Below are 12,362 nucleotides of genomic sequence, written 5' to 3'. Positions count from 1 at the left end.
AGCCTATGATTTGTCAAAATAAAATTGTGAAACAATCCAAGGAATTATGGATAGTCGAAACATAGTTGTGTATATGCCAAAATGGCTTGCCATTGCTTTGCAGCTGTTTGTTGTCAAACACAAATGTCTCCTAGTATGGAGAAACTCTGCTAGTGCTATCATTAGTGTTGCCTGTGTACCGTTCAGAGAGTGAACACAATTCCGAAAACGTTAACCGATACTGAGAAGTTTTAATAATTAGTGACATTTTCGATAAATTACATTTATTTAAAAGCAAATGTGTATCATGTGTTCATCACATCTCGTCGCGTGCCGCCATGTTAACGTGACGTCACACGCTCTCGCATCTCTCGGCAACAAAAGTTATGGACTTCCGCATGAGATGTAAATCCGATTTAAGAGACTTTTCTTAGCAGAAGTTGGAAAGTATCACTTTTTAAGGTGGACTAATAAACATTTAATCTTAAAAAAAATAATATTGCACAGTAACGAATGAGGGATCCGAGCAGATTAATGGTTGATTCGACTCTTTAGCCTAGTAAACAAGCACTATAAACCACACGGAACACCCCGACCGCATAGCAATCTCTGAAACCTCATTTGCAAATCTGGCGAAGGTGCAGATCTTCATCAGTCCCTCAGAAGTCTGGAGCTTGACGCCATCAGGATCTCAAGGTGAGATTTTGTATCTTTTGGAGTTGCAAAATGTGCATAAAACATTGTAAAGTTTCTTACTTAGGCTAAATCCACTAAGGGACATGTATGTACAAATAGGGTTATGGAGCGTTTTTTTTAAAAGAGGTACTTTGTTAGGTTTGTAAAGTGATTTACCGCAAATCAAACTCATTTCTCTGTCACCATTAAAAAAAGTATTTCTATAGCTATATAAATTTAATAGACAATTCCTTATTTCTCCAGTAATGTGTCCGGTATTTTCTGTCGGTTGTTTAGAATTAGAACCAATCAGATTCGTGAATGAATCGTTCTTTTGATTCGGTTCTATTCTATGAGTTGAACAAACGGGTCAGCAGAACTGTATTCGATTCGCGATTCAGTCTGAATGATTCATTAAAGGGATAGTTCACGCAAAAATGAAAATTCTGTCATTTACTCACCCTCGTGTTGTTCCAAACCTGTATGAATTTCATTCTTCTGCTGAACACAAAAGATCTTTATTTAGAAGAATGTGGGTAACCATTTGATGGCAAGTAAATGATTACAGATGATTAAATGATTTTTTTTTTTACTGTCCCTTTAATGTCTGACCATGAATCTTTTGGAGCAGATTTTCACTATCAACACAATGCAGAGAACCAAAAGAGCATGAAGTGCTCACTGCATGAAGTGAACCTTTACTGACAGTCATTTGAAATCAAACTAATGCATTGTCTGTCAGTGTTGAAGGTCTTTGTTAAGCTGATCTTATTTGTGAACGCCTCTTTACTGCAGATAAAACCATTTTAGACCTGAATTTGAAAAATAAAATATAATGAAATCTGCGACTTCTCAGTTTTTTTGGTACATTTTTTATAAATTTTCCTAAAATTAGATTCAAACTTGATTTGTTTGTCTACTGTGAGATCTATTTATATTGCCCCATCTGTTAATAGTAGAGCTACAGTATTCTTGAACACTAGAGAGCGCCAGTCTAATGGTGTAAACACTGATCAGATTTCGGCTATTGGATTGGATCAAATCTTGAAAATGGGTTGTTCAAAAGGAAAAAAAAAGATTCAGAAATAAAATTAGATCACAAAATCCAGTCTTGGTTTTGATCTGGTTCAAATCATCATTTTGTGTTCAAAACCTTTTAGTAAGATTGGGATACCTTTAATCCAAAAAAATCTGGATTATACTGATCCCAGCAGAAGGGTGGATTTCAAGAACAAAAATATAATTAAACTTTAAAACTCGTCAAAAATACAACATTTGTATCATGTAATATACACAGACACATTTTTATTTTGCTTTTGATTAGTTCAAAAGTAATACATTATAAGTAGACATTAGGCTATATATTAGGCATTTTGGTAGCCTACTGTAAAGTAAAAAAGAGATTTTGGCGCTATGATATAACCCCCAATCAGCTGTAAAAAAATAAAACAAAAAATATATATAGTTAATTAAAAGTGTTTTTTTTTTCTATCACTATCTCTAAACGACATTGGCACAGTCATAAGAGTTGAACCAGCCAAAAGATCTTTGCAAGCGAACACAAGTAAAACAGTACTTTAAACAGTGTAAAATAGACTTGTTTTTCACTGTCTGCTGAAAAAAGTTTTAATTTAGAGCAATCAGTCACATGACATGATTCAGGCGGTTGGTGTCGGTCGTGCTACATTGCTAGTGATTGAAAAAGTTTCTTAATGTTTAAAATAATTATGCTAATGAAAAATGTTATCACTTTAAGAAAGAAGAAACTCCCCAAAATTGATGTAAATAAAATAAATCATCACTTATGCATGATGCACTGAAAATATTGCAAACACAATCAATATTGCAACTGGCAGTAAGGCATTGCATTTATTTTTAAAATGAATCACTTGTTTGTTAAAAAGATAGATGACCCTAGACTTGATAAGAATAGTGGAATCTTCTTAAAAACAATAAAGTGTTGCTGGAGCTGCAAATAACACTGAAACTAACACTTATTATCTGCAGGATCGCAGCATGAGTATGAGGTCATGGATATATAGAGATGCAAATGCTGCTAAATATACATCTTATATTTCACATATATGACACATTTTAGTATTTCTCATTCACACAGACACAGAAAAATCACAGAGTATATTTTTATCAAACATTTTCATTCTGTACTTTATTCTGCAGTAAAACATTGTTTTGCATAAAGAGGAAGTAAAACTTTTGAAGTTTTTTAACCCCACAAGATTCACAGAAACACACTCACATTATTCACACCTCAAGACGAGCAAACACTGATGCACATTAACCACAAACGTACATTAATAAAACACATTCTCATACACATGTTCTCAACAGATAAAACCCCATTTCTTTCCAGATCTGAAACTGAGGCCTTCTTTGGTTTGAGTCTGTTGAATGCAATACTGTAAAGTACACCAAAAACATCCGTTTGCTGCTAATATTGATTATGAAATTAAACGTGTAGTCTACTGTTATTCTGCAGATTTATGTATATCGATCAGTTACTTTTAATCTGAATGCATTGAGAATGTGCTGCTAAAACACAAAATTGCTTTTTAACGTCAGCTGGGATTTCCTGAACATACACAGAGTAAATCTGAAAATACCCTGCTTAAAATAAATACGTGTGAACAAAAATCTGAGCCGTTTCCATGTGAGCTTTAACATCTGTCCCATAGAGATGGTGTTATCTATGTAACTTTACACTCTCCCCGTCAATTTGTGTATTCAGTTAATGTATGATAAATGTGGATGAGTTTTGGGCTTCAGAATCCAAAGTAAATGTTCAAAGCTAGAAACTCTTGAATAAAATCTGGTCAATGTCCCATGATGCTCAACTATCTCTTTTGTAATTATTTGAGCTTTTAACCTTTACTATAACTGAAACACATTAACATGCAGGATCACAATAAACAGAAAATGTAAAAAAATAAGTGCATAAATAAAATAAAATTAAACGCAACACAACTAAAAACATATTTGAGAAAAAGTAAATAATGTTCAGAGTTGGAATGCACTTAAGAAATTGGTTTAATGCAGCGTTCGGTGTAAGTGTCATGCTCTTAATGCTCCTAACCTGCGTACACAAATGACTGATATGAGTAATCAGCTTTAACCAAAGCCCTGTGTTACTTTAGTTATCTCTCACACACATGCACTCTTCAGAAAACAGTAAGAACGCAGCTAATGCTCTTGCATGGCATAAGCTTTTACTAATAAAGTGCATGTAAGCATGAGCAACGCTTTCAAATCTTAAACAGCTTGGTTGCAATAATCTTTCTAGTGTGCATGAAAACCTTATTAATAAGAAAATCATTGAGGAAAATCCTCACAGAGAGTTTAATTAACATCTGGTGACGAGACGACACCTGCGTATATCACCTCATCCTCCTGTTTAACACTCTGAAAGAAAACACACAGAACATACAAAGATACAAATTGTCAATATTCATAGTTTGCAATGCTAAGTTTAGTCAAAAAATAATAATTGCTAGAGTTGAAACGCTGGAAAGAAGAGAAAGAGAGGGTTTTTCATAGTTAGTGGATATATATATAGTTAGTTCAATTTTTGCAGTTTATGGTTATGGATTAAGTCAGTGTTGGATTTAGGCATAGACAGCACAGGCACATGCTAGGGCTGCTCGATTTGGGCAAAAATCATAATCATGATTATTTTGGTAAATATTACAAATCACGATTATGAGTGGGCTATTTGACCAAAACCATATGCGAGTAATTTATTTAACAATAGCGATAAATATTAAGCATGTATTTGCTGGAAATAACATTGCTATGATGTCTAAATTTTGTATACCAGGGAAACTTCACAATTCTCTATACTAATTTCGATCATATGTTACTAGGCACACAAAAAAGCAAATTACAAACAATAGGACTCATAAAATTAAAAAAGATACCAATGAAGCAAATAGTGCTTTTAGATTTTCATGCAAGTATCAACAGGCTACTAAACGATTTGAATAATCAAATGTAAAATAAAACAGCGTAGTCTTCTCTATAAGAATAAACCTTTGTTTTATTCCTATTAAAGCTGCTAAAATCATTCAGTCAAGAGCAGTAAGTGATTTTCTCTGTCTTTTGTTGTTTGAATAACATAAATGACATGGGCGGCATCAGGTTTATTAGGCTACTTTCACTTTAAGACTGAATGCACGGATCCAATATACTATATACACAATCATTTTTAAGAGTGACCCTTGACCCAACGCACAACGTAATGATGAACGCGGAAGCGCAGAGGATAGAGCAAAACTAAACACCAGTAGAAGTCTAAAACAATGATTTTTAAAGGGAAATGTCTGAGGAGCTTGAGTTTTTTGCTCAGCCCTGTTTGTTTGAATCGCGAGAGGAGTCTAAACTTTTGCTACATCCTACATCATACATGCGTCACTGGTTACTCTTGTGGCGTAAGTCGACCTGCGTAATACGTGTACGGCCATCTGCCGGAAGCTTTTTTAGTTTAAATATGGATATTTTTCTTACACGAACACATTGATTCATTTCAGAAGACCTTTATTAACCCCTGCAGAGCCATGTCGAGCACTTTTATGATGGATAGATGAACTTTTATGGACTTCAAAACAGATACTCTATTTATTTCACTGTCATTATAAAGCCTGGATTCGCTCACTTAATGAAGCTGGTGGCGGTAGCCTATATCCAACTTAAGCATGGGTCCTTTGTTTTAATTGTAGCTGTTGTTTGAATGGTAGTGTAGTAAATTTGTTTGCAAATATTCAATCTCTCTACTCTCCATAGTCACATCAGCGGTAGCGGTTCAAACTAAAATCACGTAATTTAGGCTACGTCTCGTCAATGATTGGTTGATATACCAAGGGAAGCTAGCCTCCTCTGCCATGTTACTTTTCTCACCACTTCTAATCGCTGAAATTGAATCATCTTACCGATTTCTGTGTTTTTCTTTTGTAGAATGTTGTCTCAGCATAGGTTATCTCTTCATCACGAGTCTCAACTGTAAACAATAATAATAGATGCATTAATTAAACAAAGTGGAATCACTAAACCAGTTTTCATCCTAAAAATATATTATTTGAAATCGTGATGGCCAGGATTTGTGCCATACTTGATTCTTATACATTCATCTTTGCATTGATCAATAAATAAAAGGACTAGCCTATATTTGTTTGGTTTAAGATCATTATTTGTCATTGTTCGGAGTTATTTGGCTTCAGGTTAAAATATTAAAACCATTTAAAATTTCTCTTCGGCCTAAAATGTGATTTTTAAAAAATTGTTTAAGTTCATTTTGTATTTAAGATGATTTGAAATGTTTAATACCTGGTGTGTTGTGGGAATGGACCAGGCCTAGTGTCAAAGAGAGTTAAACAGGAAGTTGATCTATGTTTATGGGAATTCTAAAGGAATTGAGACTGTACCAACTTTGATGTATTAGAGGGGACATAGGAAAACGTGATGTCTTGATCAATGTGAGTAATAGAATTATTTTTGCATTAACTTACATTTCAGCATGGCTCTAAATTTAGTTACATGTATTGTGTTCATTCCAGGGTTTGTGTTGTTACTGTTGTGAGAATTTGTATGGTTTTGTTTCTTTTTTTCATTTTTTTTTCATGGTGTTGGCCACCTCCTATAAATTCAGTGTATGTCTTATCTAGAGTTAGGGTTATGTTGGTCCTCTGTCAGTTTGAGAGGCTCAAGCATGATTACCGTATGTCCCTTTTGAATACTTGCTCTTTCCTGTTATGTAACCTGATTGGAATATGACTTTTGGATTTTTTTTTACTGTTAGCAGTGGCGTAACGAGCCAACACTGGGCCCTTATGTGGGATTATCAAGGTGTGGCCCCTACTACAGCATGTGATGACGCAATGTCCACAAGTAGGCTACCATGAATAGAACAGGACAGGATAGGATCATAGAGACACAGCATATAAGAGATGAGATGACTGACAAAATCAGGAGTAGCCTAGACGCACCAAAAAATTAAATAAATAAATAACACTGGTGAATGCGCACCATAACACATGAAAAAACACTGCTGGTGACGGCGCACCATAGCACATTGTTACTCACTGCTATGACTACACACACATAGGCCTGGTTCAAATACATAAAAAAGATGCTCACTTACATTATAGCTGCATTTTCTGGGCTTTCCTCTGTGAGAATATGCATGTTCACTTATAGACTCAGTCCCAGTTCGAAACAAATGACACCAAATCCATCATTGTTTGTTTCACACATGTATTCAATGATCAGTAAAATATGTTGTTGTCATTATTTATTCAAATAAATTCGATATAAAGTAAAATGCGATCAGACTAAAAGTAGTAAAATGCGATCAATATCTTCCAGTCACGCGGGCCCCTGATTAGTCCGAACCCGTAAGCAACCGCGTACCCTGCTTACCGATAGTTACGCCTGTGACTGTTACAATTTTTGGCCTTTTTTTCTCTCTAATGAGGCTTGATCACTTTTTTTCATGCATAAGAAAGATTCAATAAAGACCACTTAGCTCCTTTGTGGTGCTAGACTTGTGTTTTTTTGTTGTGATTTGCTAAGACTCATGGCAGATCCATCACAGAGATGTATTATAAAAGTTTATAATTATTCATTGATAAATAATATATTTCAGTTGTATCAGTAGTAGGAAAAACACTTGCCTTGATCAGTTTTTCTCTGTTTCCTGCAGATACAGGTCATCCCAAATGCAGCTACAATCAACAGAAATCCAGCAGCAGCAGCAGAAATCGGCACTATCAGAGATGTAGGACCTGAAGGAGAACATGAAGGAGGACCTGAAGTAGGACCTGAAGTACGACCTGAAAGAGGAGGTAAAGGAGAATGTGAGGAGTTCTCTTACGAGAGTATCTCTCGTACTGCGTAATATCTTACGCTATGGGGAAAACCTCTTTTCCACGAGATATTGAAGCCAAAAATTATCCTTTAATTTTGATTAATGTAAAACGCTGTGCGGCAGCGTGCAGACATAGGCAAGACGGCTCGCGCGCCTATTGGCTGCCCTGCGGCAACAGCAGCAAGCCTATCGAGAGAGGCCCTGCGTGACGTGACATCCAATGGGGGTGCTTCGCGCCCATTTCGTCGCGTCCCGCCAGAATAGGCGTGGCCTTGGCCTATAAATACGCTCGACAGGCTGATACAAACTGGTTTTCAACGCTGAAGCGAACCAGCGCTGTTGTATGCACGGCAAGATACGCAGTAAGCGTTCCCTCTCTAGAGAGAACCGAGGTTACGTTAGTAACCGAGTACGTTCTCTTACGAGAGTATCTCTCGTACTGCGTAATATCTTACGCTATGGGGAACACAATGTAAGACGCCGTGCGTACTGGGATCCGACACCAAAGTCCCAAGGGCAGTAGCCCGGGGCTCATATAGTGCATAATCACCGTAGACTCACAGAGAGTCGGAGAAGAGAGGCTACCAGCATCATTCCCCACGAAATAGCATCCCATAGGAGCTAGTTATGTCAACAGTATATCCCGCAGACAGGGTGAACGCGTTCAGCCTGAACTGGGCAAAAATACGGGCTATTCAACACCCATGGAGCTGTTCCATCGATCAGTGAGCGATACTCAATCAAAACTCAGCATTCTGCGCCGGCGCAGCGGGACAGATAGTACTGAATTCTAGACCGACAGCAGCTTGGCCTGTAAGGCGGGAACTTCTAGGTTATAGAACCTTATAAATGTAGACGGCGAGGCCCAGCCCGCCGCCATACAGATATCATGCAAGGAAATCCCACTAGACCACGCCCACGAAGAGGCCACGCCTCTCGTGGAGAGCGCTCTGACACCCAAAGGACACTGCAGGCCCTTAGAAGTGTAAGCCAGAGCTATGGCATCGACTATCCATCTGGATAGGCTCTGTTTTGATGCGGCCAGTCCCTTGGAGCGTCCGCCAAACAAAACAAAGAGCTGCTCGGTCTGCCTGAAGACAGAAGACAGTCTGTCTCTGAATCTCTCATCAAGATCCTCAGGGATCGTGTTGTTCACTCCATTGGTTTTAGCTATAAGACTCCCGTTAGTTCCAAATCTCCAGAATATCTCTTCATCTTTCCATATTTCAGTGAGACTAAAGTTTAGAGTGACTGAATCTCCCTCCTTCACTGACACTGACTTCAGTTCATCAGCAAACACTCCTGAAGAACACACAGAAACAGTCTCAGTCACACATACAACATTAAATTGTTTTAATGAAGCTTTAACTGTTAGTTTTGAAATGATTACAAACTTTGAGAAAGTAGAAAGATACAAACAGCATCATGGGAAATAAATGGCAGAGTGGAAAACACAGAAACTGTGGGTGAACTGGAAGTAATATTTTTCTTTTGAATTGGTACAAAATTAGACTTGGCAAAACTGATGGACTGGTGATCTCACATGAATTCAGGGTTTCATTTGTCGTCTTATGAACTTTTGCAGTGACTGTGTACCTTTTCTACCCGAGTCTCTCCTCTCATGTTTACTTCTGCCCTGTTGCTGGTTTCATCCTGCTGTTTTTGAGGATTGTCTCTTCCATTACTATAGACTGAACTGTTTTCTGATTCAGATTGTTGAGAACAGTTTTGAATTGACTGTTTATGCAATTAACCGTAATATATTCTTAGTCAGTTTGAGTCCATACTTGAAAACGTACACAATCGTACACAAAACACTGACATTATATGATGCCACTTTGATTCATAGGCTACTTATTTAAATGATGAATGTGTGTGAAAGACCGTAAATGATCCATCTATAATCTGCGTTGGGATTTCAGCATAACACTTGGTACACATTACATTACATATTCACTAAATGATATGGGGATCCATACAGGAGGATTTTGTTGTTGTTTTTGCTCAGAAGTGTGCCCTCTCATGGTGACTATGTGCCAGAAGAAAAAAAAACAGATGTTATAAATTAAAATTATATAAAAAGTACAGTATGTGCAAAGCATTGTCAAATCCAACTCTATATTTTCAGCTATGTACACTGTAGAGATATGAATATTTCTGCGCTGTGAGGCTGGCCTGGCTCTGGGTAGTGTGCCAAAGTTAAGAAGTGCTCAATTTTATGCAAATGAGCAGTGACAAGATGTGATTATTACAATTGGGAGTGCAGTATGTGATCTTAGAAACTTAGAAACAACAGCATTGTCAGTGAATGATCCTTAAATCATGTAAAATAAGAGATTAAGGTACTTATTTAATCATTTTCTTTGAAATAACACATAAATTGTACATACTAGCCAGATATCACTGAAATTGATGTCCTGACACCTGTCTTTATGACAGCCTGTAAACAGCAAAAAATATATAATTTAAATGTGAGCGACTTTAATCAGAAAACATGAAGGCGCTCTTATCTGCCAATCATTTTGTGAATTCTGATTGGCTGACAGGTCTTTGAGATGGGTTTTGGAGAGAGGGGGCGTGGCCTAATTCAGTTTTAAGGAAGTTAACAGAACAGTTTAAACTGTTACAGCTTGTTCTCTACACATCTTCACAGCAGACGCACTCAGGTTTTCAAACTTACACTGTAAAAAAAGATTAGTTGACTCAACTTAACTAAGTCAAGTAATCTTGTTGCTTTGACTGAGTTAAGTCGAGTCAACATATAGTGTCAAGTTTATTGCACTTCAAAACACGAGTTGACTCAACTTCCTGTATCAAGTAATGTGGACTGGAAAACATTAGTTAAGAGAACTAAAAAAAAGATGTTGGTTGAACTTATGTTGGTAAATGGACTGCATTTATATAGTGCCATCCAGCTCGTCGGGAGCAGCTGGGGTTAGGTGTCTTGCTCATGGACACCTTGACACTTGGTCAGGTGGAACCGGGGATTGAACAACCAACCTTCTGGTTTGTAGACTACCTACATGAACCACTGAGCCACTGCCGCTCAGATTTTATCAAGTTAGTTTACAGAAATTACTAGATTTAAAAAATGTAAGCAAACTAATATCTACAAAGTATCTATGAGAATTGAGAATTGGCCAGTCAAACTTAAAGGGTCACTCCACCCATTTCAACATTAATCTTTATTGAAAGTGGGTTATATATGTAGTCGAAATGTAAAAGAAATTTTGAATTTGGTGCCCTCTTGACCGAGAAAAGACAGAAAATAACTTTGGGGCGCATTTGTATGTAAGACAACAACTCCCACAATGCAGCTCCGCAAGCCACAGCTCCGCAAGCCACTCCCACTAATCCAGAACAGCCCAAACATCAGAGAAATCACTCTTCCGTCTACAAGAAGGCTAGCTGCCAAATGAGTTTGAAATTCATTTCACAAAAAATGTCTAGTTAGTTGGCTGTGGCGAGCAGGACGAGGGCGAGGGACGTGAGAGGACGACGCGAGTGATAATGAATGACACCTGTGCAGCGGTCTCATATCTCTCACGGAGGAGCGGAAGCACAAAAGGAACAGGCCTGATTTTATGTTTTGTTTCTGTTGTGTGTGGCCAGCTCAGCTGGCTTATACTTTTGTTTTGTATTTGTTTATTTTACTATTAAAACGTTCAAATGTTCGCCGGTTCCAGCCTCCTTCTTCCCACAACAACGAACCCCGTTACATTGGCAAACTCATTAGTGAATTACTCGTTTGTATTTCTTTCTATATGGTGAATTATTGCATGATACCTGGATGTTCAGTCAGGCGAAACTAGGATGGTTCACATCACAACACAAACGTCCGTGTGGTCGTCTGATTCAGAGATTTCGTCCAGGAGAAATTGCGATCGTTGAAATTCTCTGCAGCAGACGGACTCTATCTGTGTCCGTAGCGCACAGCAAGAGCACACGCACCAGCAGCCCGCCTCAGCTCGACCCAGTCCGGGCTCCTCGTCCGCGACAGGCAGCCGCCTCCTGATCCTCCATCAGCCTCAGCTGCTCTTCACTATATTGCGGCTCGTAAAGATAGCCACGAACAGCGGATTCGAGCAGCAGAATTTCAAAATCCTCTATTCCATATCATGTTTAGTTTCTTCCGTCATTGTCGTAACTTCCTATATCCACAGCGCTTGTTAGCTTAGCTTATAAACAAGATGGCTGATATTGCTTTCAGTATCTGCAAGTGAAGTCCCACCCACTGATCTGTGATAGCTCTGTTAGCGCATTAGGCACAACCCCCTATGGGCGGGTTTGAAAGGGTGGGAATTTGTGCTTGTAGTCTATACAGAAATCCCCCCTTTTTACACTTCCTCCTACAATGACGTCAAATGACGATTTTTGCGTCATTGTAGGAGGAAGTGAAAAAGGTAAATAGTGGATTTCTCTCGTCTCAGGGGAAAATGAAAGAATGTTGCACGACCATTCAATAGTATGACTGGTTGTCTAACAATGGACCTCTTAATGCAAATGGGTGGAGTGGCCCTTTAACACTGACACTCTGGCGGCGCTAGCCAGCTGAATTAACAGCGCTCAAAGTCGACACTCAGAGGCTGTGTTCAAAATCATATCCTATACCCTCATTCACTATTCCCTACATTAGATCACTAATATAGTCCACTTGACTGAGTGAATAATTCAGTTAATTTTCAGTTAATTAAGTTAATTGAGACCCTGATAAACACCTGCTGTTAACAATCAGAATCACTGAAGGAGATAGGAACAAGAAGAACAGAAAAAAAGACGAAATCAAGATAAAAGACATTAAATCTTAGCAAAAGATCTCAGCAGATGAGGATTA

The 12,362-nt window shown here is 37.9% G+C and overlaps 2 long non-coding RNA genes across 2 annotated transcripts; one reads left to right on the top strand and one right to left on the bottom strand.

Moving 5' to 3' along the window:
* Positions 1–333: 333 nt before the first annotated feature.
* LOC143735375 (uncharacterized) lies at positions 334–11,201 on the top strand. Its single transcript, XR_013203140.1, has 2 exons — positions 334–675; positions 7,364–11,201. It is a non-coding gene; the product is annotated as an uncharacterized LOC143735375 (long non-coding RNA).
* LOC143735352 (uncharacterized) lies at positions 2,792–6,034 on the bottom strand. The gene is made up of 3 exons (XR_013203116.1): positions 5,989–6,034; positions 5,595–5,662; positions 2,792–4,071 (listed from the first exon to the last, which is right to left on the bottom strand). It is a non-coding gene; the product is annotated as an uncharacterized LOC143735352 (long non-coding RNA).
* Positions 11,202–12,362: the final 1,161 nt, after the last annotated feature.

The sequence above is a fragment of the Siphateles boraxobius genome, unplaced genomic scaffold (genome assembly GCF_051911475.1).
Source record: "Siphateles boraxobius isolate OS27281-9 unplaced genomic scaffold, OSU_SipBor_1 13, whole genome shotgun sequence".
In the NCBI taxonomy this organism is placed as follows: domain Eukaryota; kingdom Metazoa; phylum Chordata; class Actinopteri; order Cypriniformes; family Leuciscidae; genus Siphateles; species Siphateles boraxobius.
The sequence above is the reverse complement of the archived record's forward strand: the minus strand, read 5'-3'. Positions and strand labels throughout refer to the sequence as shown.